Raw genomic sequence first — 23,436 nt, 5'->3', positions numbered from 1 at the left:
TCGAAAAACTGACACACAACTCTAGCAGCTCTTTGAGCATTCACATACACTGGTGTTCAGCACAGCTCATGTTGTGGGTGTCGGATTAAGAAAGCTCTTTGAGAATATGGTCCAGATTGTATGCTGCAACTAGCAAGTGCGGCAAGATGTCAGTAGGTGGCGGGGTGCAGACGTGCTTCCTTGTGCGGCCTGTTGGTCTAGGGGTATGATTCCTGCTTTGGGTGCAGGAGGTTCCGGGTTCATATCCCGGACAGGCCCTACTTTTCACTTTCGCGACAACCAAACACTACGTTAAACTTGCGAGTCTCTGAAAGTAAGCCACGCAACAGGACAAACTGCATGTGGGCCACCGGCCCAAGAGACTGGCAAGTGCGTCATGTGGAAAGCAATCTACGTGGCAGGATTAAGCCGTCTTCGCTCACTTATATCTATACGTAAAGACTGGCACGTACAGCGATTCTATTCGTTTCCCAGGAACTTGTACATCGCATGCACGTTTGTTAAATGCATGCGCATGCAGCACCCAAAACGGAGAGATGTCTTTCCTGCTGGGAGAAACAGCTGAGGGCGTCTTCTCGCAGTTGAACCCCTTTCGTTCCGTTATTAATCCTAGTATCAAAAGCATAAGCATTTGGAGCGTTCCCCATTCACGTGTGGACTGCTATTAACAATTTGCGTTACATGATCCTAGCTAAAATTCTGCATATACAATTCCAACTACCGGCTCGTACACATTTCTAGAAACGAGCGCAAAACACAGCGTCAGGTTCCACCGAGACTCGAACTCGGATCGCTGGATTCAAAGTCCAGAGTGCTAACCATTACACCATGGAACCGGATCCCTGTCGCGGTCTTCAGTTCAGTAGCATCATGTCATTAAGCCGATGAGATGCGATGTTATTTCATGTAGCGTCCTCAGGAAGTGTTTGCGTGGCAAATGAAGCAACCAAGTTGGCTGAAAGTGGAAGGTGCACCTTCGAATGTAGCAAGAATTCTTGCCAGTATTCGTACATCAAGTGATGTCGAAGGCTCAGGTAATCAAAATCGCGCAACGGCCACTTTCGTATGGTGCATGCATTGTGCTGGAAGCAGCCTAGCTATGGAAACAGCTATGGACACAGAGTACTGGCGAAAACTGCGTGCTGACACAGAACGCTACGTAGTGGGCGGATAGTGCGTGACACGATAACATTTGCACTTCACACGGTCGAAAAACTGACACACAACTCTAGCAGCTCTTTGAGCATTCACATACACTGGTGTTCAGCACAGCTCATGTTGTGGGTGTCGGATTAAGAAAGCTCTTTGAGAATATGGTCCAGATTGTATGCTGCAACTAGCAAGTGCGGCAAGATGTCAGTAGGTGGCGGGGTGCAGACGTGCTTCCTTGTGCGGCCTGTTGGTCTAGGGGTATGATTCCTGCTTTGGGTGCAGGAGGTTCCGGGTTCATATCCCGGACAGGCCCTACTTTTCACTTTCGCGACAACCAAACACTACGTTAAACTTGCGAGTCTCTGAAAGTAAGCCACGCAACAGGACAAACTGCATGTGGGCCACCGGCCCAAGAGACTGGCAAGTGCGTCATGTGGAAAGCAATCTACGTGGCAGGATTAAGCCGTCTTCGCTCACTTATATCTATACGTAAAGACTGGCACGTACAGCGATTCTATTCGTTTCCCAGGAACTTGTACATCGCATGCACGTTTGTTAAATGCATGCGCATGCAGCACCCAAAACGGAGAGATGTCTTTCCTGCTGGGAGAAACAGCTGAGGGCGTCTTCTCGCAGTTGAACCCCTTTCGTTCCGTTATTAATCCTAGTATCAAAAGCATAAGCATTTGGAGCGTTCCCCATTCACGTGTGGACTGCTATTAACAATTTGCGTTACATGATCCTAGCTAAAATTCTGCATATACAATTCCAACTACCGGCTCGTACACATTTCTAGAAACGAGCGCAAAACACAGCGTCAGGTTCCACCGAGACTCGAACTCGGATCGCTGGATTCAAAGTCCAGAGTGCTAACCATTACACCATGGAACCGGATGCCTGTAGCGGTCTTCAGTTCAGTAGCATCATGTCATTAAGCCGATGAGATGCGATGTTATTTCATGTAGCGTCCTCAGGAAGTGTTTGCGTGGCAAATGAAGCAACCAAGTTGGCTGAAAGTGGAAGGTGCACCTTCGAATGTAGCAAGAATTCTTGCCAGTATTCGTACATCAAGTGATGTCGAAGGCTCAGGTAATCAAAATCGCGCAACGGCCACTTTCGTATGGTGCATGCATTGTGCTGGAAGCAGCCTAGCTATGGAAACAGCTATGGACACAGAGTACTGGCGAAAACTGCGTGCTGACACAGAACGCTACGTAGTGGGCGGATAGTGCGTGACACGATAACATTTGCACTTCACACGGTCGAAAAACTGACACACAACTCTAGCAGCTCTTTGAGCATTCACATACACTGGTGTTCAGCACAGCTCATGTTGTGGGTGTCGGATTAAGAAAGCTCTTTGAGAATATGGTCCAGATTGTATGCTGCAACTAGCAAGTGCGGCAAGATGTCAGTAGGTGGCGGGGTGCAGACGTGCTTCCTTGTGCGGCCTGTTGGTCTAGGGGTATGATTCCTGCTTTGGGTGCAGGAGGTTCCGGGTTCATATCCCGGACAGGCCCTACTTTTCACTTTCGCGACAACCAAACACTACGTTAAACTTGCGAGTCTCTGAAAGTAAGCCACGCAACAGGACAAACTGCATGTGGGCCACCGGCCCAAGAGACTGGCAAGTGCGTCATGTGGAAAGCAATCTACGTGGCAGGATTAAGCCGTCTTCGCTCACTTATATCTATACGTAAAGACTGGCACGTACAGCGATTCTATTCGTTTCCCAGGAACTTGTACATCGCATGCACGTTTGTTAAATGCATGCGCATGCAGCACCCAAAACGGAGAGATGTCTTTCCTGCTGGGAGAAACAGCTGAGGGCGTCTTCTCGCAGTTGAACCCCTTTCGTTCCGTTATTAATCCTAGTATCAAAAGCATAAGCATTTGGAGCGTTCCCCATTCACGTGTGGACTGCTATTAACAATTTGCGTTACATGATCCTAGCTAAAATTCTGCATATACAATTCCAACTACCGGCTCGTACACATTTCTAGAAACGAGCGCAAAACACAGCGTCAGGTTCCACCGAGACTCGAACTCGGATCGCTGGATTCAAAGTCCAGAGTGCTAACCATTACACCATGGAACCGGATGCCTGTAGCGGTCTTCAGTTCAGTAGCATCATGTCATTAAGCCGATGAGATGCGATGTTATTTCATGTAGCGTCCTCAGGAAGTGTTTGCGTGGCAAATGAAGCAACCAAGTTGGCTGAAAGTGGAAGGTGCACCTTCGAATGTAGCAAGAATTCTTGCCAGTATTCGTACATCAAGTGATGTCGAAGGCTCAGGTAATCAAAATCGCGCAACGGCCACTTTCGTATGGTGCATGCATTGTGCTGGAAGCAGCCTAGCTATGGAAACAGCTATGGACACAGAGTACTGGCGAAAACTGCGTGCTGACACAGAACGCTACGTAGTGGGCGGATAGTGCGTGACACGATAACATTTGCACTTCACACGGTCGAAATACTGACACACAACTCTAGCAGCTCTTTGAGCATTCACATACACTGGTGTTCAGCACAGCTCATGTTGTGGGTGTCGGATTAAGAAAGCTCTTTGAGAATATGGTCCAGATTGTATGCTGCAACTAGCAAGTGCGGCAAGATGTCAGTAGGTGGCGGTGTGCAGACGTTTTTCCTTGTGCGGCCTGTTGGTCTAGGGGTATGATTCCTGCTTTGGGTGCAGGAGGTTCCGGGTTCATATCCCGGACAGGCCCTACTTTTCACTTTCGCGACAACCAAATACTACGTTAAACTTGCGAGTCTCTGAAAGTAAGCCACGCAACAGGACAAACTGCATGTGGGCCACCGGCCCAAGAGACTGGCAAGTGCGTCATGTGGAAAGCAATCTACGTGGCAGGATTAAGCCGACTTCGCTCTCTTATATCTATACGTAAAGACTGGCACGTACAGCGATTCTATTCGTTTCCCAGGAACTAGTACATCGCATGCACGTTTGTTAAATGCATGCGCATGCAGCACCCAAAACGGAGAGATGTCTTTCCTGCTGGGAGAAACAGCTGAGGGCGTCTTCTCGCAGTTGAACCCCTTTCGTTCCGTTATTAATCCTAGTATCAAAAGCATAAGCATTTGGAGCGTTCCCCATTCACGTGTGGACTGCTATTAACAATTTGCGTTACATGATCCTAGCTAAAATTCTGCATATACAATTCCAACTACCGGCTCGTACACATTTCTAGAAACGAGCGCAAAACACAGCGTCAGGTTCCACCGAGACTCGAACTCGGATCGCTGGATTCAAAGTCCAGAGTGCTAACCATTACACCATGGAACCGGATCCCTGTCGCGGTCTTCAGTTCAGTAGCATCATGTCATTAAGCCGATGAGATGCGATGTTATTTCATGTAGCGTCCTCAGGAAGTGTTTGCGTGGCAAATGAAGCAACCAAGTTGGCTGAAAGTGGAAGGTGCACCTTCGAATGTAGCAAGAATTCTTGCCAGTATTCGTACATCAAGTGATGTCGAAGGCTCAGGTAATCAAAATCGCGCAACGGCCACTTTCGTATGGTGCATGCATTGTGCTGGAAGCAGCCTAGCTATGGAAACAGCTATGGACACAGAGTACTGGCGAAAACTGCGTGCTGACACAGAACGCTACGTAGTGGGCGGATAGTGCGTGACACGATAACATTTGCACTTCACACGGTCGAAAAACTGACACACAACTCTAGCAGCTCTTTGAGCATTCACATACACTGGTGTTCAGCACAGCTCATGTTGTGGGTGTCGGATTAAGAAAGCTCTTTGAGAATATGGTCCAGATTGTATGCTGCAACTAGCAAGTGCGGCAAGATGTCAGTAGGTGGCGGGGTGCAGACGTGCTTCCTTGTGCGGCCTGTTGGTCTAGGGGTATGATTCCTGCTTTGGGTGCAGGAGGTTCCGGGTTCATATCCCGGACAGGCCCTACTTTTCACTTTCGCGACAACCAAACACTACGTTAAACTTGCGAGTCTCTGAAAGTAAGCCACGCAACAGGACAAACTGCATGTGGGCCACCGGCCCAAGAGACTGGCAAGTGCGTCATGTGGAAAGCAATCTACGTGGCAGGATTAAGCCGTCTTCGCTCACTTATATCTATACGTAAAGACTGGCACGTACAGCGATTCTATTCGTTTCCCAGGAACTTGTACATCGCATGCACGTTTGTTAAATGCATGCGCATGCAGCACCCAAAACGGAGAGATGTCTTTCCTGCTGGGAGAAACAGCTGAGGGCGTCTTCTCGCAGTTGAACCCCTTTCGTTCCGTTATTAATCCTAGTATCAAAAGCATAAGCATTTGGAGCGTTCCCCATTCACGTGTGGACTGCTATTAACAATTTGCGTTACATGATCCTAGCTAAAATTCTGCATATACAATTCCAACTACCGGCTCGTACACATTTCTAGAAACGAGCGCAAAACACAGCGTCAGGTTCCACCGAGACTCGAACTCGGATCGCTGGATTCAAAGTCCAGAGTGCTAACCATTACACCATGGAACCGGATGCCTGTAGCGGTCTTCAGTTCAGTAGCATCATGTCATTAAGCCGATGAGATGCGATGTTATTTCATGTAGCGTCCTCAGGAAGTGTTTGCGTGGCAAATGAAGCAACCAGGTAGGCTGAAAGTGGAAGGTGCACCTTCGAATGTAGCAAGAATTCTTGCCAGTATTCGTACATCAAGTGATGTCGAAGGCTCAGGTAATCAAAATCGCGCAACGGCCACTTTCGTATGGTGCATGCATTGTGCTGGAAGCAGCCTAGCTATGGAAACAGCTATGGACACAGAGTACTGGCGAAAACTGCGTGCTGACACAGAACGCTACGTAGTGGGCGGATAGTGCGTGACACGATAACATTTGCACTTCACACGGTCGAAATACTGACACACAACTCTAGCAGCTCTTTGAGCATTCACATACACTGGTGTTCAGCACAGCTCATGTTGTGGGTGTCGGATTAAGAAAGCTCTTTGAGAATATGGTCCAGATTGTATGCTGCAACTAGCAAGTGCGGCAAGATGTCAGTAGGTGGCGGTGTGCAGACGTTTTTCCTTGTGCGGCCTGTTGGTCTAGGGGTATGATTCCTGCTTTGGGTGCAGGAGGTTCCGGGTTCATATCCCGGACAGGCCCTACTTTTCACTTTCGCGACAACCAAATACTACGTTAAACTTGCGAGTCTCTGAAAGTAAGCCACGCAACAGGACAAACTGCATGTGGGCCACCGGCCCAAGAGACTGGCAAGTGCGTCATGTGGAAAGCAATCTACGTGGCAGGATTAAGCCGACTTCGCTCTCTTATATCTATACGTAAAGACTGGCACGTACAGCGATTCTATTCGTTTCCCAGGAACTAGTACATCGCATGCACGTTTGTTAAATGCATGCGCATGCAGCACCCAAAACGGAGAGATGTCTTTCCTGCTGGGAGAAACAGCTGAGGGCGTCTTCTCGCAGTTGAACCCCTTTCGTTCCGTTATTAATCCTAGTATCAAAAGCATAAGCATTTGGAGCGTTCCCCATTCACGTGTGGACTGCTATTAACAATTTGCGTTACATGATCCTAGCTAAAATTCTGCATATACAATTCCAACTACCGGCTCGTACACATTTCTAGAAACGAGCGCAAAACACAGCGTCAGGTTCCACCGAGACTCGAACTCGGATCGCTGGATTCAAAGTCCAGAGTGCTAACCATTACACCATGGAACCGGATGCCTGTAGCGGTCTTCAGTTCAGTAGCATCATGTCATTAAGCCGATGAGATGCGATGTTATTTCATGTAGCGTCCTCAGGAAGTGTTTGCGTGGCAAATGAAGCAACCAAGTTGGCTGAAAGTGGAAGGTGCACCTTCGAATGTAGCAAGAATTCTTGCCAGTATTCGTACATCAAGTGATGTCGAAGGCTCAGGTAATCAAAATCGCGCAACGGCCACTTTCGTATGGTGCATGCATTGTGCTGGAAGCAGCCTAGCTATGGAAACAGCTATGGACACAGAGTACTGGCGAAAACTGCGTGCTGACACAGAACGCTACGTAGTGGGCGGATAGTGCGTGACACGATAACATTTGCACTTCACACGGTCGAAATACTGACACACAACTCTAGCAGCTCTTTGAGCATTCACATACACTGGTGTTCAGCACAGCTCATGTTGTGGGTGTCGGATTAAGAAAGCTCTTTGAGAATATGGTCCAGATTGTATGCTGCAACTAGCAAGTGCGGCAAGATGTCAGTAGGTGGCGGTGTGCAGACGTTTTTCCTTGTGCGGCCTGTTGGTCTAGGGGTATGATTCCTGCTTTGGGTGCAGGAGGTTCCGGGTTCATATCCCGGACAGGCCCTACTTTTCACTTTCGCGACAACCAAATACTACGTTAAACTTGCGAGTCTCTGAAAGTAAGCCACGCAACAGGACAAACTGCATGTGGGCCACCGGCCCAAGAGACTGGCAAGTGCGTCATGTGGAAAGCAATCTACGTGGCAGGATTAAGCCGACTTCGCTCTCTTATATCTATACGTAAAGACTGGCACGTACAGCGATTCTATTCGTTTCCCAGGAACTAGTACATCGCATGCACGTTTGTTAAATGCATGCGCATGCAGCACCCAAAACGGAGAGATGTCTTTCCTGCTGGGAGAAACAGCTGAGGGCGTCTTCTCGCAGTTGAACCCCTTTCGTTCCGTTATTAATCCTAGTATCAAAAGCATAAGCATTTGGAGCGTTCCCCATTCACGTGTGGACTGCTATTAACAATTTGCGTTACATGATCCTAGCTAAAATTCTGCATATACAATTCCAACTACCGGCTCGTACACATTTCTAGAAACGAGCGCAAAACACAGCGTCAGGTTCCACCGAGACTCGAACTCGGATCGCTGGATTCAAAGTCCAGAGTGCTAACCATTACACCATGGAACCGGATGCCTGTAGCGGTCTTCAGTTCAGTAGCATCATGTCATTAAGCCGATGAGATGCGATGTTATTTCATGTAGCGTCCTCAGGAAGTGTTTGCGTGGCAAATGAAGCAACCAAGTTGGCTGAAAGTGGAAGGTGCACCTTCGAATGTAGCAAGAATTCTTGCCAGTATTCGTACATCAAGTGATGTCGAAGGCTCAGGTAATCAAAATCGCGCAACGGCCACTTTCGTATGGTGCATGCATTGTGCTGGAAGCAGCCTAGCTATGGAAACAGCTATGGACACAGAGTACTGGCGAAAACTGCGTGCTGACACACAACGCTACGTAGTGGGCGGATAGTGCGTGACACGATAACATTTGCACTTCACACGGTCGAAATACTGACACACAACTCTAGCAGCTCTTTGAGCATTCACATACACTGGTGTTCAGCACAGCTCATGTTGTGGGTGTCGGATTAAGAAAGCTCTTTGAGAATATGGTCCAGATTGTATGCTGCAACTAGCAAGTGCGGCAAGATGTCAGTAGGTGGCGGTGTGCAGACGTTTTTCCTTGTGCGGCCTGTTGGTCTAGGGGTATGATTCCTGCTTTGGGTGCAGGAGGTTCCGGGTTCATATCCCGGACAGGCCCTACTTTTCACTTTCGCGACAACCAAATACTACGTTAAACTTGCGAGTCTCTGAAAGTAAGCCACGCAACAGGACAAACTGCATGTGGGCCACCGGCCCAAGAGACTGGCAAGTGCGTCATGTGGAAAGCAATCTACGTGGCAGGATTAAGCCGACTTCGCTCTCTTATATCTATACGTAAAGACTGGCACGTACAGCGATTCTATTCGTTTCCCAGGAACTAGTACATCGCATGCACGTTTGTTAAATGCATGCGCATGCAGCACCCAAAACGGAGAGATGTCTTTCCTGCTGGGAGAAACAGCTGAGGGCGTCTTCTCGCAGTTGAACCCCTTTCGTTCCGTTATTAATCCTAGTATCAAAAGCATAAGCATTTGGAGCGTTCCCCATTCACGTGTGGACTGCTATTAACAATTTGCGTTACATGATCCTAGCTAAAATTCTGCATATACAATTCCAACTACCGGCTCGTACACATTTCTAGAAACGAGCGCAAAACACAGCGTCAGGTTTCACCGAGACTCGAACTCGGATCGCTGGATTCAAAGTCCAGAGTGCTAACCATTACACCATGGAACCGGATGCCTGTAGCGGTCTTCAGTTCAGTAGCATCATGTCATTAAGCCGATGAGATGCGATGTTATTTCATGTAGCGTCCTCAGGAAGTGTTTGCGTGGCAAATGAAGCAACCAGGTAGGGTGAAAGTGGAAGGTGCACCTTCGAATGTAGCAAGAATTCTTGCCAGTATTCGTACATCAAGTGATGTCGAAGGCTCAGGTAATCAAAATCGCGCAACGGCCACTTTCGTATGGTGCATGCATTGTGCTGGAAGCAGCCTAGCTATGGAAACAGCTATGGACACAGAGTACTGGCGAAAACTGCGTGCTGACACAGAACGCTACGTAGTGGGCGGATAGTGCGTGACACGATAACATTTGCACTTCACACGGTCGAAAAACTGACACACAACTCTAGCAGCTCTTTGAGCATTCACATACACTGGTGTTCAGCACAGCTCATGTTGTGGGTGTCGGATTAAGAAAGCTCTTTGAGAATATGGTCCAGATTGTATGCTGCAACTAGCAAGTGCGGCACGATGTCAGTAGGTGGCGGGGTGCAGACGTGCTTCCTTGTGGGGCCTGTTGGTCTAGGGGTATGATTCCTGCTTTGGGTGCAGGAGGTTCCGGGTTCATATCCCGGACAGGCCCTACTTTTCACTTTCGCGACAACCAAACACTACGTTAAACTTGCGAGTCTCTGAAAGTAAGCCACGCAACAGGACAAACTGCATGTGGGCCACTGGCCCAAGAGACTGGCAAGTGCGTCATGTGGAAAGCAATCTACGTGGCAGGATTAAGCCGTCTTCGCTCACTTATATCTATACGTAAAGACTGGCACGTACAGCGATTCTATTCGTTTCCCAGGAACTAGTACATCGCATGCACGTTTGTTAAATGCATGCGCATGCAGCACCCAAAACGGAGAGATGTCTTTCCTGCTGGGAGAAACAGCTGAGGGCGTCTTCTCGCAGTTGAACCCCTTTGGTTCCGTTATTAATCCTAGTATCAAAAGCATAAGCATTTGGAGCGTTCCCCATTCACGTGTGGACTGCTATTAACAATTTGCGTTACATGATCCTAGCTAAAATTCTGCATATACAATTCCAACTACCGGCTCGTACACATTTCTAGAAACGAGCGCAAAACACAGCGTCAGGTTCCACCGAGACTCGAACTCGGATCGCTGGATTCAAAGTCCAGAGTGCTAACCATTACACCACGGAATCGGATGCCTGTAGCGGTCTTCAGTTCAGTAGCATCATGTCATTAAGCCGATGAGATGCGATGTTATTTCATGTAGCGTCCTCAGGAAGTGTTTGCGTGGCAAATGAAGCAACCAAGTTGGATGAAAGTGGAAGGTGCACCTTCGAATGTAGCAAGAATTCTTGCCAGTATTCGTACATCAAGTGATGTCGAAGGCTCAGGTAATCAAAATCGCGCAACGGCCACTTTCGTATGGTGCATGCATTGTGCTGGAAGCAGCCTAGCTATGGAAACAGCTATGGACACAGAGTACTGGCGAAAACTGCGTGCTGACACAGAACGCTACGTAGTGGGCGGATAGTGCGTGACACGATAACATTTGCACTTCACACGGTCGAAATACTGACACACAACTCTAGCAGCTCTTTGAGCATTCACATACACTGGTGTTCAGCACAGCTCATGTTGTGGGTGTCGGATTAAGAAAGCTCTTTGAGAATATGGTCCAGATTGTATGCTGCAACTAGCAAGTGCGGCAAGATGTCAGTAGGTGGCGGGGTGCAGACGTGCTTCCTTGTGCGGCCTGTTGGTCTAGGGGTATGATTCCTGCTTTGGGTGCAGGAGGTTCCGGGTTCATATCCCGGACAGGCCCTACTTTTCACTTTCGCGACAACCAAACACTACGTTAAACTTGCGAGTCTCTGAAAGTAAGCCACGCAACAGGACAAACTGCATGTGGGCCACCGGCCCAAGAGACTGGCAAGTGCGTCATGTGGAAAGCAATCTACGTGGCAGGATTAAGCCGTCTTCGCTCACTTATATCTATACGTAAAGACTGGCACGTACAGCGATTCTATTCGTTTCCCAGGAACTAGTACATCGCATGCACGTTTGTTAAATGCATGCGCATGCAGCACCCAAAACGGAGAGATGTCTTTCCTGCTGGGAGAAACAGCTGAGGGCGTCTTCTCGCAGTTGAACCCCTTTGGTTCCGTTATTAATCCTAGTATCAAAAGCATAAGCATTTGGAGCGTTCCCCATTCACGTGTGGACTGCTATTAACAATTTGCGTTACATGATCCTAGCTAAAATTCTGCATATACAATTCCAACTACCGGCTCGTACACATTTCTAGAAACGAGCGCAAAACACAGCGTCAGGTTCCACCGAGACTCGAACTCGGATCGCTGGATTCAAAGTCCAGAGTGCTAACCATTACACCATGGAACCGGATGCCTGTAGCGGTCTTCAGTTCAGTAGCATCATGTCATTAAGCCGATGAGATGCGATGTTATTTCATGTAGCGTCCTCAGGAAGTGTTTGCGTGGCAAATGAAGCAACCAAGTAGGCTGAAAGTGGAAGGTGCACCTTCGAATGTAGCAAGAATTCTTGCCAGTATTCGTACATCAAGTGATGTCGAAGGCTCAGGTAATCAAAATCGCGCAACGGCCACTTTCGTATGGTGCATGCATTGTGCTGGAAGCAGCCTAGCTATGGAAACAGCTATGGACACAGAGTACTGGCGAAAACTGCGTGCTGACACAGAACGCTACGTAGTGGGCGGATAGTGCGTGACACGATAACATTTGCACTTCACACGGTCGAAAAACTGACACACAACTCTAGCAGCTCTTTGAGCATTCACATACACTGGTGTTCAGCACAGCTCATGTTGTGGGTGTCGGATTAAGAAAGCTCTTTGAGAATATGGTCCAGATTGTATGCTGCAACTAGCAAGTGCGGCACGATGTCAGTAGGTGGCGGGGTGCAGACGTGCTTCCTTGTGCGGCCTGTTGGTCTAGGGGTATGATTCCTGCTTTGGGTGCAGGAGGTTCCGGGTTCATATCCCGGACAGGCCCTACTTTTCACTTTCGCGACAACCAAACACTACGTTAAACTTGCGAGTCTCTGAAAGTAAGCCACGCAACAGGACAAACTGCATGTGGGCCACTGGCCCAAGAGACTGGCAAGTGCGTCATGTGGAAAGCAATCTACGTGGCAGGATTAAGCCGTCTTCGCTCACTTATATCTATACGTAAAGACTGGCACGTACAGCGATTCTATTCGTTTCCCAGGAACTAGTACATCGCATGCACGTTTGTTAAATGCATGCGCATGCAGCACCCAAAACGGAGAGATGTCTTTCCTGCTGGGAGAAACAGCTGAGGGCGTCTTCTCGCAGTTGAACCCCTTTGGTTCCGTTATTAATCCTAGTATCAAAAGCATAAGCATTTGGAGCGTTCCCCATTCACGTGTGGACTGCTATTAACAATTTGCGTTACATGATCCTAGCTAAAATTCTGCATATACAATTCCAACTACCGGCTCGTACACATTTCTAGAAACGAGCGCAAAACACAGCGTCAGGTTCCACCGAGACTCGAACTCGGATCGCTGGATTCAAAGTCCAGAGTGCTAACCATTACACCATGGAATCGGATGCCTGTAGCGGTCTTCAGTTCAGTAGCATCATGTCATTAAGCCGATGAGATGCGATGTTATTTCATGTAGCGTCCTCAGGAAGTGTTTGCGTGGCAAATGAAGCAACCAAGTTGGATGAAAGTGGAAGGTGCACCTTCGAATGTAGCAAGAATTCTTGCCAGTATTCGTACATCAAGTGATGTCGAAGGCTCAGGTAATCAAAATCGCGCAACGGCCACTTTCGTATGGTGCATGCATTGTGCTGGAAGCAGCCTAGCTATGGAAACAGCTATGGACACAGAGTACTGGCGAAAACTGCGTGCTGACACAGAACGCTACGTAGTGGGCGGATAGTGCGTGACACGATAACATTTGCACTTCACACGGTCGAAATACTGACACACAACTCTAGCAGCTCTTTGAGCATTCACATACACTGGTGTTCAGCACAGCTCATGTTGTGGGTGTCGGATTAAGAAAGCTCTTTGAGAATATGGTCCAGATTGTATGCTGCAACTAGCAAGTGCGGCAAGATGTCAGTCGGTGGCGGGGTGCAGACGTGCTTCCTTGTGCGGCCTGTTGGTCTAGGGGTATGATTCCTGCTTTGGGTGCAGGAGGTTCCGGGTTCATATCCCGGACAGGCCCTACTTTTCACTTTCGCGACAACCAAACACTACGTTAAACTTGCGAGTCTCTGAAAGTAAGCCACGCAACAGGACAAACTGCATGTGGGCCACCGGCCCAAGAGACTGGCAAGTGCGTCATGTGGAAAGCAATCTACGTGGCAGGATTAAGCCGTCTTCGCTCACTTATATCTATACGTAAAGACTGGCACGTACAGCGATTCTATTCGTTTCCCAGGAACTAGTACATCGCATGCACGTTTGTTAAATGCATGCGCATGCAGCACCCAAAACGGAGAGATGTCTTTCCTGCTGGGAGAAACAGCTGAGGGCGTCTTCTCGCAGTTGAACCCCTTTGGTTCCGTTATTAATCCTAGTATCAAAAGCATAAGCATTTGGAGCGTTCCCCATTCACGTGTGGACTGATATTAACAATTTGCGTTACATGATCCTAGCTAAAATTCTGCATATACAATTCCAACTACCGGCTCGTACACATTTCTAGAAACGAGCGCAAAACACAGCGTCAGGTTCCACCGAGACTCGAACTCGGATCGCTGGATTCAAAGTCCAGAGTGCTAACCATTACACCATGGAACCGGATGCCTGTAGCGGTCTTCAGTTCAGTAGCATCATGTCATTAAGCCGATGAGATGCGATGTTATTTCATGTAGCGTCCTCAGGAAGTGTTTGCGTGGCAAATGAAGCAACCAAGTTGGCTGAAAGTGGAAGGTGCACCTTCGAATGTAGCAAGAATTCTTGCCAGTATTCGTACATCAAGTGATGTCGAAGGCTCAGGTAATCAAAATCGCGCAACGGCCACTTTCGTATGGTGCATGCATTGTGCTGGAAGCAGCCTAGCTATGGAAACAGCTATGGACACAGAGTACTGGCGAAAACTGCGTGCTGACACAGAACGCTACGTAGTGGGCGGATAGTGCGTGACACGATAACATTTGCACTTCACACGGTCGAAATACTGACACACAACTCTAGCAGCTCTTTGAGCATTCACATACACTGGTGTTCAGCACAGCTCATGTTGTGGGTGTCGGATTAAGAAAGCTCTTTGAGAATATGGTCCAGATTGTATGCTGCAACTAGCAAGTGCGGCAAGATGTCAGTAGGTGGCGGGGTGCAGACGTGCTTCCTTGTGCGGCCTGTTGGTCTAGGGGTATGATTCCTGCTTTGGGTGCAGGAGGTTCCGGGTTCATATCCCGGACAGGCCCTACTTTTCACTTTCGCGACAACCAAACACTACGTTAAACTTGCGAGTCTCTGAAAGTAAGCCACGCAACAGGACAAACTGCATGTGGGCCACCGGCCCAAGAGACTGGCAAGTGCGTCATGTGGAAAGCAATCTACGTGGCAGGATTAAGCCGTCTTCGCTCACTTATATCTATACGTAAAGACTGGCACGTACAGCGATTCTATTCGTTTCCCAGGAACTAGTACATCGCATGCACGTTTGTTAAATGCATGCGCATGCAGCACCCAAAACGGAGAGATGTCTTTCCTGCTGGGAGAAACAGCTGAGGGCGTCTTCTCGCAGTTGAACCCCTTTCGTTCCGTTATTAATCCTAGTATCAAAAGCATAAGCATTTGGAGCGTTCCCCATTCACGTGTGGACTGCTATTAACAATTTGCGTTACATGATCCTAGCTAAAATTCTGCATATACAATTCCAACTACCGGCTCGTACACATTTCTAGAAACGAGCGCAAAACACAGCGTCAGGTTCCACCGAGACTCGAACTCGGATCGCTGGATTCAAAGTCCAGAGTGCTAACCATTACACCATGGAACCGGATGCCTGTAGCGGTCTTCAGTTCAGTAGCATCATGTCATTAAGCCGATGAGATGCGATGTTATTTCATGTAGCGTCCTCAGGAAGTGTTTGCGTGGCAAATGAAGCAACCAAGTTGGCTGAAAGTGGAAGGTGCACCTTCGAATGTAGCAAGAATTCTTGCCAGTATTCGTACATCAAGTGATGTCGAAGGCTCAGGTAATCAAAATCGCGCAACGGCCACTTTCGTATGGTGCATGCATTGTGCTGGAAGCAGCCTAGCTATGGAAACAGCTATGGACACAGAGTACTGGCGAAAACTGCGTGCTGACACAGAACGCTACGTAGTGGGCGGATAGTGCGTGACACGATAACATTTGCACTTCACACGGTCGAAATACTGACACACAACTCTAGCAGCTCTTTGAGCATTCACATACACTGGTGTTCAGCACAGCTCATGTTGTGGGTGTCGGATTAAGAAAGCTCTTTGAGAATATGGTCCAGATTGTATGCTGCAACTAGCAAGTGCGGCAAGATGTCAGTAGGTGGCGGGGTGCAGACGTGCTTCCTTGTGCGGCCTGTTGGTCTAGGGGTATGATTCCTGCTTTGGGTGCAGGAGGTTCCGGGTTCATATCCCGGACAGGCCCTACTTTTCACTTTCGCGACAACCAAACACTACGTTAAACTTGCGAGTCTCTGAAAGTAAGCCACGCAACAGGACAAACTGCATGTGGGCCACCGGCCCAAGAGACTGGCAAGTGCGTCATGTGGAAAGCAATCTACGTGGCAGGATTAAGCCGTCTTCGCTCACTTATATCTATACGTAAAGACTGGCACGTACAGCGATTCTATTCGTTTCCCAGGAACTAGTACATCGCATGCACGTTTGTTAAATGCATGCGCATGCAGCACCCAAAACGGAGAGATGTCTTTCCTGCTGGGAGAAACAGCTGAGGGCGTCTTCTCGCAGTTGAACCCCTTTGGTTCCGTTATTAATCCTAGTATCAAAAGCATAAGCATTTGGAGCGTTCCCCATTCACGTGTGGACTGCTATTAACAATTTGCGTTACATGATCCTAGCTAAAATTCTGCATATACAATTCCAACTACCGGCTCGTACACATTTCTAGAAACGAGCGCAAAACACAGCGTCAGGTTCCACCGAGACTCGAACTCGGATCGCTGGATTCAAAGTCCAGAGTGCTAACCATTACACCATGGAACCGGATGCCTGTAGCGGTCTTCAGTGCAGTAGCATCATGTCATTAAGCCGATGAGATGCGATGTTATTTCATGTAGCGTCCTCAGGAAGTGTTTGCGTGGCAAATGAAGCAACCAAGTTGGCTGAAAGTGGAAGGTGCACCTTCGAATGTAGCAAGAATTCTTGCCAGTATTCGTACATCAAGTGATGTCGAAGGCTCAGGTAATCAAAATCGCGCAACGGCCACTTTCGTATGGTGCATGCATTGTGCTGGAAGCAGCCTAGCTATGGAAACAGCTATGGACACAGAGTACTGGCGAAAACTGCGTGCTGACACACAACGCTACGTAGTGGGCGGATAGTGCGTGACACGATAACATTTGCACTTCACACGGTCGAAATACTGACACACAACTCTAGCAGCTCTTTGAGCATTCACATACACTGGTGTTCAGCACAGCTCATGTTGTGGGTGTCGGATTAAGAAAGCTCTTTGAGAATATGGTCCAGATTGTATGCTGCAACTAGCAAGTGCGGCAAGATGTCAGTAGGTGGCGGGGTGCAGACGTGCTTCCTTGTGCGGCCTGTTGGTCTAGGGGTATGATTCCTGCTTTGGGTGCAGGAGGTTCCGGGTTCATATCCCGGACAGGCCCTACTTTTCACTTTCGCGACAACCAAACACTACGTTAAACTTGCGAGTCTCTGAAAGTAAGCCACGCAACAGGACAAACTGCATGTGGGCCACCGGCCCAAGAGACTGGCAAGTGCGTCATGTGGAAAGCAATCTACGTGGCAGGATTAAGCCGTCTTCGCTCACTTATATCTATACGTAAAGACTGGCACGTACAGCGATTCTATTCGTTTCCCAGGAACTAGTACATCGCATGCACGTTTGTTAAATGCATGCGCATGCAGCACCCAAAACGGAGAGATGTCTTTCCTGCTGGGAGAAACAGCTGAGGGCGTCTTCTCGCAGTTGAACCCCTTTCGTTCCGTTATTAATCCTAGTATCAAAAGCATAAGCATTTGGAGCGTTCCCCATTCACGTGTGGACTGCTATTAACAATTTGCGTTACATGATCCTAGCTAAAATTCTGCATATACAATTCCAACTACCGGCTCGTACACATTTCTAGAAACGAGCGCAAAACACAGCGTCAGGTTCCACCGAGACTCGAACTCGGATCGCTGGATTCAAAGTCCAGAGTGCTAACCATTACACCATGGAACCGGATGCCTGTAGCGGTCTTCAGTTCAGTAGCATCATGTCATTAAGCCGATGAGATGCGATGTTATTTCATGTAGCGTCCTCAGGAAGTGTTTGCGTGGCAAATGAAGCAACCAAGTTGGCTGAAAGTGGAAGGTGCACCTTCGAATGTAGCAAGAATTCTTGCCAGTATTCGTACATCAAGTGATGTCGAAGGCTCAGGTAATCAAAATCGCGCAACGGCCACTTTCGTATGGTGCATGCATTGTGCTGGAAGCAGCCTAGCTATGGAAACAGCTATGGACACAGAGTACTGGCGAAAACTGCGTGCTGACACAGAACGCTACGTAGTGGGCGGATAGTGCGTGACACGATAACATTTGCACTTCACACGGTCGAAATACTGACACACAACTCTAGCAGCTCTTTGAGCATTCACATACACTGGTGTTCAGCACAGCTCATGTTGTGGGTGTCGGATTAAGAAAGCTCTTTGAGAATATGGTCCAGATTGTATGCTGCAACTAGCAAGTGCGGCAAGATGTCAGTAGGTGGCGGGGTGCAGACGTGCTTCCTTGTGCGGCCTGTTGGTCTAGGGGTATGATTCCTGCTTTGGGTGCAGGAGGTTCCGGGTTCATATCCCGGACAGGCCCTACTTTTCACTTTCGCGACAACCAAACACTACGTTAAACTTGCGAGTCTCTGAAAGTAAGCCACGCAACAGGACAAACTGCATGTGGGCCACCGGCCCAAGAGACTGGCAAGTGCGTCATGTGGAAAGCAATCTACGTGGCAGGATTAAGCCGTCTTCGCTCACTTATATCTATACGTAAAGACTGGCACGTACAGCGATTCTATTCGTTTCCCAGGAACTAGTACATCGCATGCACGTTTGTTAAATGCATGCGCATGCAGCACCCAAAACGGAGAGATGTCTTTCCTGCTGGGAGAAACAGCTGAGGGCGTCTTCTCACAGTTGAACCCCTTTCGTTCCGTTATTAATCCTAGTATCAAAAGCATAAGCATTTGGAGCGTTCCCCATTCACGTGTGGACTGCTATTAACAATTTGCGTTACATGATCCTAGCTAAAATTCTGCATATACAATTCCAACTACCGGCTCGTACACATTTCTAGAAACGAGCGCAAAACACAGCGTCAGGTTCCACCGAGACTCGAACTCGGATCGCTGGATTCAAAGTCCAGAGTGCTAACCATTACACCATGGAACCGGATGCCTGTAGCGGTCTTCAGTTCAGTAGCATCATGTCATTAAGCCGATGAGATGCGATGTTATTTCATGTAGCGTCCTCAGGAAGTGTTTGCGTGGCAAATGAAGCAACCAAGTTGGCTGAAAGTGGAAGGTGCACCTTCGAATGTAGCAAGAATTCTTGCCAGTATTCGTACATCAAGTGATGTCGAAGGCTCAGGTAATCAAAATCGCGCAACGGCCACTTTCGTATGGTGCATGCATTGTGCTGGAAGCAGCCTAGCTATGGAAACAGCTATGGACACAGAGTACTGGCGAAAACTGCGTGCTGACACAGAACGCTACTTAGTGGGCGGATAGTGCGTGACACGATAACATTTGCACTTCACACGGTCGAAATACTGACACACAACTCTAGCAGCTCTTTGAGCATTCACATACACTGGTGTTCAGCACAGCTCATGTTGTGGGTGTCGGATTAAGAAAGCTCTTTGAGAATATGGTCCAGATTGTATGCTGCAACTAGCAAGTGCGGCAAGATGTCAGTAGGTGGCGGGGTGCAGACGTGCTTCCTTGTGCGGCCTGTTGGTCTAGGGGTATGATTCCTGCTTTGGGTGCAGGGGGTTCCGGTTTCATATCCCGGACAGGCCCTACTTTTCACTTTCGCGACAACCAAACACTACGTTAAACTTGCGAGTCTCTGAAAGTAAGCCACGCAACAGGACAAACTGCATGTGGGCCACCGGCCCAAGAGACTGGCAAGTGCGTCATGTGGAAAGCAATCTACGTGGCAGGATTAAGCCGTCTTCGCTCACTTATATCTATACGTAAAGACTGGCACGTACAGCGATTCTATTCGTTTCCCAGGAACTAGTACATCGCATGCACGTTTGTTAAATGCATGCGCATGCAGCACCCAAAACGGAGAGATGTCTTTCCTGCTGGGAGAAACAGCTGAGGGCGTCTTCTCGCAGTTGAACCCCTTTCGTTCCGTTATTAATCCTAGTATCAAAAGCATAAGCATTTGGAGCGTTCCCCATTCACGTGTGGACTGCTGTTAACAATTTGCGTTACATGATCCTAGCTAAAATTCTGCATATACAATTCCAACTTCCGGCTCGTACACATTTCTAGAAACGAGCGCAAAACACAGCGTCAGGTTCCACCGAGACTCGAACTCGGATCGCTGGATTCAAAGTCCAGAGTGCTAACCATTACACCATGGAACCGGATGCCTGTAGCGGTCTTCAATTCGGTAGCATCATGTCATTAAGCCGATGAGATGCGATGTTATTTCATGTAGCGTCCTCAGGAAGTGTTTGCGTGGCAAATGAAGCAACCAGGTAGGCTGAAAGTGGAAGGTGCACCTTCGAATGTAGCAAGAATTCTTGCCAGTATTCGTACATCAAGTGATGTCGAAGGCTCAGGTAATCAAAATCGCGCAACGGCCACTTTCGTATGGTGCATGCATTGTGCTGGAAGCAGCCTAGCTATGGAAACAGCTATGGACACAGAGTACTGGCGAAAACTGCGTGCTGACACAGAACGCTACGTAGTGGGCGGATAGTGCGTGACACGATAACATTTGCACTTCACACGGTCGAAATACTGACACACAACTCTAGCAGCTCTTTGAGCATTCACATACACTGGTGTTCAGCACAGCTCATGTTGTGGGTGTCGGATTAAGAAAGCTCTTTGAGAATATGGTCCAGATTGTATGCTGCAACTAGCAAGTGCGGCAAGATGTCAGTAGGTGGCGGGGTGCAGACGTGCTTCCTTGTGCGGCCTGTTGGTCTAGGGGTATGATTCCTGCTTTGGGTGCAGGAGGTTCCGGGTTCATATCCCGGACAGGCCCTACTTTTCACTTTCGCGACAACCAAACACTACGTTAAACTTGCGAGTCTCTGAAAGTAAGCCACGCAACAGGACAAACTGCATGTGGGCCACCGGCCCAAGAGACTGGCAAGTGCGTCATGTGGAAAGCAATCTACGTGGCAGGATTAAGCCGTCTTCGCTCACTTATATCTATACGTAAAGACTGGCACGTACAGCGATTCTATTCGTTTCCCAGGAACTAGTACATCGCATGCACGTTTGTTAAATGCATGCGAATGCAGCACCCAAAACGGAGAGATGTCTTTCCTGCTGGGAGAAACAGCTGAGGGCGTCTTCTCGCAGTTGAACCCCTTTCGTTCCGTTATTAATCCTAGTATCAAAAGCATAAGCATTTGGAGCGTTCCCCATTCACGTGTGGACTGCTGTTAACAATTTGCGTTACATGATCCTAGCTAAAATTCTGCATATACAATTCCAACTTCCGGCTCGTACACATTTCTAGAAACGAGCGCAAAACACAGCGTCAGGTTCCACCGAGACTCGAACTCGGATCGCTGGATTCAAAGTCCAGAGTGCTAACCATTACACCATGGAACCGGATGCCTGTAGCGGTCTTCAATTCGGTAGCATCATGTCATTAAGCCGATGAGATGCGATGTTATTTCATGTAGCGTCCTCAGGAAGTGTTTGCGTGGCAAATGAAGCAACCAGGTAGGCTGAAAGTGGAAGGTGCACCTTCGAATGTAGCAAGAATTCTTGCCAGTATTCGTACATCAAGTGATGTCGAAGGCTCAGGTAATCAAAATCGCGCAACGGCCACTTTCGTATGGTGCATGCATTGTGCTGGAAGCAGCCTAGCTATGGAAACAGCTATGGACACAGAGTACTGGCGAAAACTGCGTGCTGACACACAACGCTACGTAGTGGGCGGATAGTGCGTGACACGATAACATTTGCACTTCACACGGTCGAAATACTGACACACAACTCTAGCAGCTCTTTGAGCATTCACATACACTGGTGTTCAGCACAGCTCATGTTGTGGGTGTCGGATTAAGAAAGCTCTTTGAGAATATGGTCCAGATTGTATGCTGCAACTAGCAAGTGCGGCAAGATGTCAGTAGGTGGCGGGGTGCAGACGTGCTTCCTTGTGCGGCCTGTTGGTCTAGGGGTATGATTCCTGCTTTGGGTGCAGGAGGTTCCGGGTTCATATCCCGGACAGGCCCTACTTTTCACTTTCGCGACAACCAAACACTACGTTAAACTTGCGAGTCTCTGAAAGTAAGCCACGCAACAGGACAAACTGCATGTGGGCCACCGGCCCAAGAGACTGGCAAGTGCGTCATGTGGAAAGCAATCTACGTGGCAGGATTAAGCCGTCTTCGCTCACTTATATCTATACGTAAAGACTGGCACGTACAGCGATTCTATTCGTTTCCCAGGAACTAGTACATCGCATGCACGTTTGTTAAATGCATGCGCATGCAGCACCCAAAACGGAGAGATGTCTTTCCTGCTGGGAGAAACAGCTGAGGGCGTCTTCTCGCAGTTGAACCCCTTTCGTTCCGTTATTAATCCTAGTATCAAAAGCATAAGCATTTGGAGCGTTCCCCATTCACGTGTGGACTGCTATTAACAATTTGCGTTACATGATCCTAGCTAAAATTCTGCATATACAATTCCAACTACCGGCTCGTACACATTTCTAGAAACGAGCGCAAAACACAGCGTCAGGTTCCACCGAGACTCGAACTCGGATCGCTGGATTCAAAGTCCAGAGTGCTAACCATTACACCATGGAACCGGATGCCTGTAGCGGTCTTCAGTTCAGTAGCATCATGTCATTAAGCCGATGAGATGCGATGTTATTTCATGTAGCGTCCTCAGGAAGTGTTTGCGTGGCAAATGAAGCAACCAGGTAGGCTGAAAGTGGAAGGTGCACCTTCGAATGTAGCAAGAATTCTTGCCAGTATTCGTACATCAAGTGATGTCGAAGGCTCAGGTAATCAAAATCGCGCAACGGCCACTTTCGTATGGTGCATGCATTGTGCTGGAAGCAGCCTAGCTATGGAAACAGCTATGGACACAGAGTACTGGCGAAAACTGCGTGCTGGCACAGAACGCTACGTAGTGGGCGGATAGTGCGTGACACGCTAACATTTGCACTTCACACGGTCGAAAAACTGACACACAACTCTAGCAGCTCTTTGAGCATTCACATACACTGGTGTTCAGCACAGCTCATGTTGTGGGTGTCGGATTAAGAAAGCTCTTTGAGAATATGGTCCAGATTGTATGCTGCAACTAGCAAGTGCGGCACGATGTCAGTAGGTGGCGGGGTGCAGACGTGCTTCCTTGTGCGGCCTGTTGGTCTAGGGGTATGATTCCTGCTTTGGGTGCAGGAGGTTCCGGGTTCATATCCCGGACAGGCCCTACTTTTCACTTTCGCGACAACCAAACACTACGTTAAACTTGCGAGTCTCTGAAAGTAAGCCACGCAACAGGACAAACTGCATGTGGGCCACCGGCCCAAGAGACTGGCAAGTGCGTCATGTGGAAAGCAATCTACGTGGCAGGATTAAGCCGTCTTCGCTCACTTATATCTATACGTAAAGACTGGCACGTACAGCGATTCTATTCGATTCCCAGGAACTAGTACATCGCATGCACGTTTGTTA

At 48.4% G+C, this 23,436-nt stretch overlaps 38 non-coding genes across 38 annotated transcripts; 19 read left to right on the top strand and 19 right to left on the bottom strand.

Moving 5' to 3' along the window:
- Positions 1-186: 186 nt before the first annotated feature.
- Trnap-ugg (transfer RNA proline (anticodon UGG)) lies at positions 187-258 on the top strand. The gene has a single exon. It is a non-coding gene; the product is annotated as a tRNA-Pro (tRNA).
- A 506-nt stretch (positions 259-764) lies between these two features.
- Positions 765-836, bottom strand: Trnaq-uug (transfer RNA glutamine (anticodon UUG)). Its single transcript has one exon. It is a non-coding gene; the product is annotated as a tRNA-Gln (tRNA).
- A 557-nt stretch (positions 837-1,393) lies between these two features.
- Positions 1,394-1,465, top strand: Trnap-ugg (transfer RNA proline (anticodon UGG)). The gene has a single exon. It is a non-coding gene; the product is annotated as a tRNA-Pro (tRNA).
- A 506-nt stretch (positions 1,466-1,971) lies between these two features.
- Positions 1,972-2,043, bottom strand: Trnaq-uug (transfer RNA glutamine (anticodon UUG)). The gene has a single exon. It is a non-coding gene; the product is annotated as a tRNA-Gln (tRNA).
- A 557-nt stretch (positions 2,044-2,600) lies between these two features.
- Trnap-ugg (transfer RNA proline (anticodon UGG)) lies at positions 2,601-2,672 on the top strand. Its single transcript has one exon. It is a non-coding gene; the product is annotated as a tRNA-Pro (tRNA).
- A 506-nt stretch (positions 2,673-3,178) lies between these two features.
- Positions 3,179-3,250, bottom strand: Trnaq-uug (transfer RNA glutamine (anticodon UUG)). Its single transcript has one exon. It is a non-coding gene; the product is annotated as a tRNA-Gln (tRNA).
- Positions 3,251-3,807: 557 nt separating this feature from the next.
- On the top strand, positions 3,808-3,879 carry Trnap-ugg (transfer RNA proline (anticodon UGG)). Its single transcript has one exon. It is a non-coding gene; the product is annotated as a tRNA-Pro (tRNA).
- A 506-nt stretch (positions 3,880-4,385) lies between these two features.
- Trnaq-uug (transfer RNA glutamine (anticodon UUG)) lies at positions 4,386-4,457 on the bottom strand. The gene has a single exon. It is a non-coding gene; the product is annotated as a tRNA-Gln (tRNA).
- Positions 4,458-5,014: 557 nt separating this feature from the next.
- Positions 5,015-5,086, top strand: Trnap-ugg (transfer RNA proline (anticodon UGG)). The gene has a single exon. It is a non-coding gene; the product is annotated as a tRNA-Pro (tRNA).
- A 506-nt stretch (positions 5,087-5,592) lies between these two features.
- Positions 5,593-5,664, bottom strand: Trnaq-uug (transfer RNA glutamine (anticodon UUG)). Its single transcript has one exon. It is a non-coding gene; the product is annotated as a tRNA-Gln (tRNA).
- A 557-nt stretch (positions 5,665-6,221) lies between these two features.
- On the top strand, positions 6,222-6,293 carry Trnap-ugg (transfer RNA proline (anticodon UGG)). Its single transcript has one exon. It is a non-coding gene; the product is annotated as a tRNA-Pro (tRNA).
- A 506-nt stretch (positions 6,294-6,799) lies between these two features.
- On the bottom strand, positions 6,800-6,871 carry Trnaq-uug (transfer RNA glutamine (anticodon UUG)). Its single transcript has one exon. It is a non-coding gene; the product is annotated as a tRNA-Gln (tRNA).
- Positions 6,872-7,428: 557 nt separating this feature from the next.
- On the top strand, positions 7,429-7,500 carry Trnap-ugg (transfer RNA proline (anticodon UGG)). Its single transcript has one exon. It is a non-coding gene; the product is annotated as a tRNA-Pro (tRNA).
- Positions 7,501-8,006: 506 nt separating this feature from the next.
- On the bottom strand, positions 8,007-8,078 carry Trnaq-uug (transfer RNA glutamine (anticodon UUG)). Its single transcript has one exon. It is a non-coding gene; the product is annotated as a tRNA-Gln (tRNA).
- Positions 8,079-8,635: 557 nt separating this feature from the next.
- Trnap-ugg (transfer RNA proline (anticodon UGG)) lies at positions 8,636-8,707 on the top strand. Its single transcript has one exon. It is a non-coding gene; the product is annotated as a tRNA-Pro (tRNA).
- Positions 8,708-9,213: 506 nt separating this feature from the next.
- On the bottom strand, positions 9,214-9,285 carry Trnaq-uug (transfer RNA glutamine (anticodon UUG)). Its single transcript has one exon. It is a non-coding gene; the product is annotated as a tRNA-Gln (tRNA).
- Positions 9,286-9,842: 557 nt separating this feature from the next.
- On the top strand, positions 9,843-9,914 carry Trnap-ugg (transfer RNA proline (anticodon UGG)). The gene has a single exon. It is a non-coding gene; the product is annotated as a tRNA-Pro (tRNA).
- A 506-nt stretch (positions 9,915-10,420) lies between these two features.
- Trnaq-uug (transfer RNA glutamine (anticodon UUG)) lies at positions 10,421-10,492 on the bottom strand. Its single transcript has one exon. It is a non-coding gene; the product is annotated as a tRNA-Gln (tRNA).
- Positions 10,493-11,049: 557 nt separating this feature from the next.
- Positions 11,050-11,121, top strand: Trnap-ugg (transfer RNA proline (anticodon UGG)). The gene has a single exon. It is a non-coding gene; the product is annotated as a tRNA-Pro (tRNA).
- Positions 11,122-11,627: 506 nt separating this feature from the next.
- Trnaq-uug (transfer RNA glutamine (anticodon UUG)) lies at positions 11,628-11,699 on the bottom strand. Its single transcript has one exon. It is a non-coding gene; the product is annotated as a tRNA-Gln (tRNA).
- Positions 11,700-12,256: 557 nt separating this feature from the next.
- Trnap-ugg (transfer RNA proline (anticodon UGG)) lies at positions 12,257-12,328 on the top strand. Its single transcript has one exon. It is a non-coding gene; the product is annotated as a tRNA-Pro (tRNA).
- Positions 12,329-12,834: 506 nt separating this feature from the next.
- On the bottom strand, positions 12,835-12,906 carry Trnaq-uug (transfer RNA glutamine (anticodon UUG)). Its single transcript has one exon. It is a non-coding gene; the product is annotated as a tRNA-Gln (tRNA).
- Positions 12,907-13,463: 557 nt separating this feature from the next.
- On the top strand, positions 13,464-13,535 carry Trnap-ugg (transfer RNA proline (anticodon UGG)). The gene has a single exon. It is a non-coding gene; the product is annotated as a tRNA-Pro (tRNA).
- Positions 13,536-14,041: 506 nt separating this feature from the next.
- On the bottom strand, positions 14,042-14,113 carry Trnaq-uug (transfer RNA glutamine (anticodon UUG)). Its single transcript has one exon. It is a non-coding gene; the product is annotated as a tRNA-Gln (tRNA).
- Positions 14,114-14,670: 557 nt separating this feature from the next.
- Trnap-ugg (transfer RNA proline (anticodon UGG)) lies at positions 14,671-14,742 on the top strand. The gene has a single exon. It is a non-coding gene; the product is annotated as a tRNA-Pro (tRNA).
- A 506-nt stretch (positions 14,743-15,248) lies between these two features.
- On the bottom strand, positions 15,249-15,320 carry Trnaq-uug (transfer RNA glutamine (anticodon UUG)). Its single transcript has one exon. It is a non-coding gene; the product is annotated as a tRNA-Gln (tRNA).
- A 557-nt stretch (positions 15,321-15,877) lies between these two features.
- Positions 15,878-15,949, top strand: Trnap-ugg (transfer RNA proline (anticodon UGG)). Its single transcript has one exon. It is a non-coding gene; the product is annotated as a tRNA-Pro (tRNA).
- Positions 15,950-16,455: 506 nt separating this feature from the next.
- On the bottom strand, positions 16,456-16,527 carry Trnaq-uug (transfer RNA glutamine (anticodon UUG)). Its single transcript has one exon. It is a non-coding gene; the product is annotated as a tRNA-Gln (tRNA).
- A 557-nt stretch (positions 16,528-17,084) lies between these two features.
- Trnap-ugg (transfer RNA proline (anticodon UGG)) lies at positions 17,085-17,156 on the top strand. The gene has a single exon. It is a non-coding gene; the product is annotated as a tRNA-Pro (tRNA).
- Positions 17,157-17,662: 506 nt separating this feature from the next.
- Trnaq-uug (transfer RNA glutamine (anticodon UUG)) lies at positions 17,663-17,734 on the bottom strand. The gene has a single exon. It is a non-coding gene; the product is annotated as a tRNA-Gln (tRNA).
- A 557-nt stretch (positions 17,735-18,291) lies between these two features.
- On the top strand, positions 18,292-18,363 carry Trnap-ugg (transfer RNA proline (anticodon UGG)). Its single transcript has one exon. It is a non-coding gene; the product is annotated as a tRNA-Pro (tRNA).
- A 506-nt stretch (positions 18,364-18,869) lies between these two features.
- On the bottom strand, positions 18,870-18,941 carry Trnaq-uug (transfer RNA glutamine (anticodon UUG)). Its single transcript has one exon. It is a non-coding gene; the product is annotated as a tRNA-Gln (tRNA).
- A 1,135-nt stretch (positions 18,942-20,076) lies between these two features.
- On the bottom strand, positions 20,077-20,148 carry Trnaq-uug (transfer RNA glutamine (anticodon UUG)). The gene has a single exon. It is a non-coding gene; the product is annotated as a tRNA-Gln (tRNA).
- Positions 20,149-20,705: 557 nt separating this feature from the next.
- Positions 20,706-20,777, top strand: Trnap-ugg (transfer RNA proline (anticodon UGG)). The gene has a single exon. It is a non-coding gene; the product is annotated as a tRNA-Pro (tRNA).
- Positions 20,778-21,283: 506 nt separating this feature from the next.
- Positions 21,284-21,355, bottom strand: Trnaq-uug (transfer RNA glutamine (anticodon UUG)). Its single transcript has one exon. It is a non-coding gene; the product is annotated as a tRNA-Gln (tRNA).
- A 557-nt stretch (positions 21,356-21,912) lies between these two features.
- Positions 21,913-21,984, top strand: Trnap-ugg (transfer RNA proline (anticodon UGG)). Its single transcript has one exon. It is a non-coding gene; the product is annotated as a tRNA-Pro (tRNA).
- Positions 21,985-22,490: 506 nt separating this feature from the next.
- On the bottom strand, positions 22,491-22,562 carry Trnaq-uug (transfer RNA glutamine (anticodon UUG)). The gene has a single exon. It is a non-coding gene; the product is annotated as a tRNA-Gln (tRNA).
- Positions 22,563-23,119: 557 nt separating this feature from the next.
- On the top strand, positions 23,120-23,191 carry Trnap-ugg (transfer RNA proline (anticodon UGG)). The gene has a single exon. It is a non-coding gene; the product is annotated as a tRNA-Pro (tRNA).
- Positions 23,192-23,436: the final 245 nt, after the last annotated feature.

This window comes from Schistocerca cancellata, chromosome 2 (assembly GCF_023864275.1).
Source record: "Schistocerca cancellata isolate TAMUIC-IGC-003103 chromosome 2, iqSchCanc2.1, whole genome shotgun sequence".
Taxonomy (NCBI): domain Eukaryota; kingdom Metazoa; phylum Arthropoda; class Insecta; order Orthoptera; family Acrididae; genus Schistocerca; species Schistocerca cancellata.
Note: the sequence above shows the minus strand (reverse complement) of the source record. Positions and strands in the feature narration are given on the sequence as shown.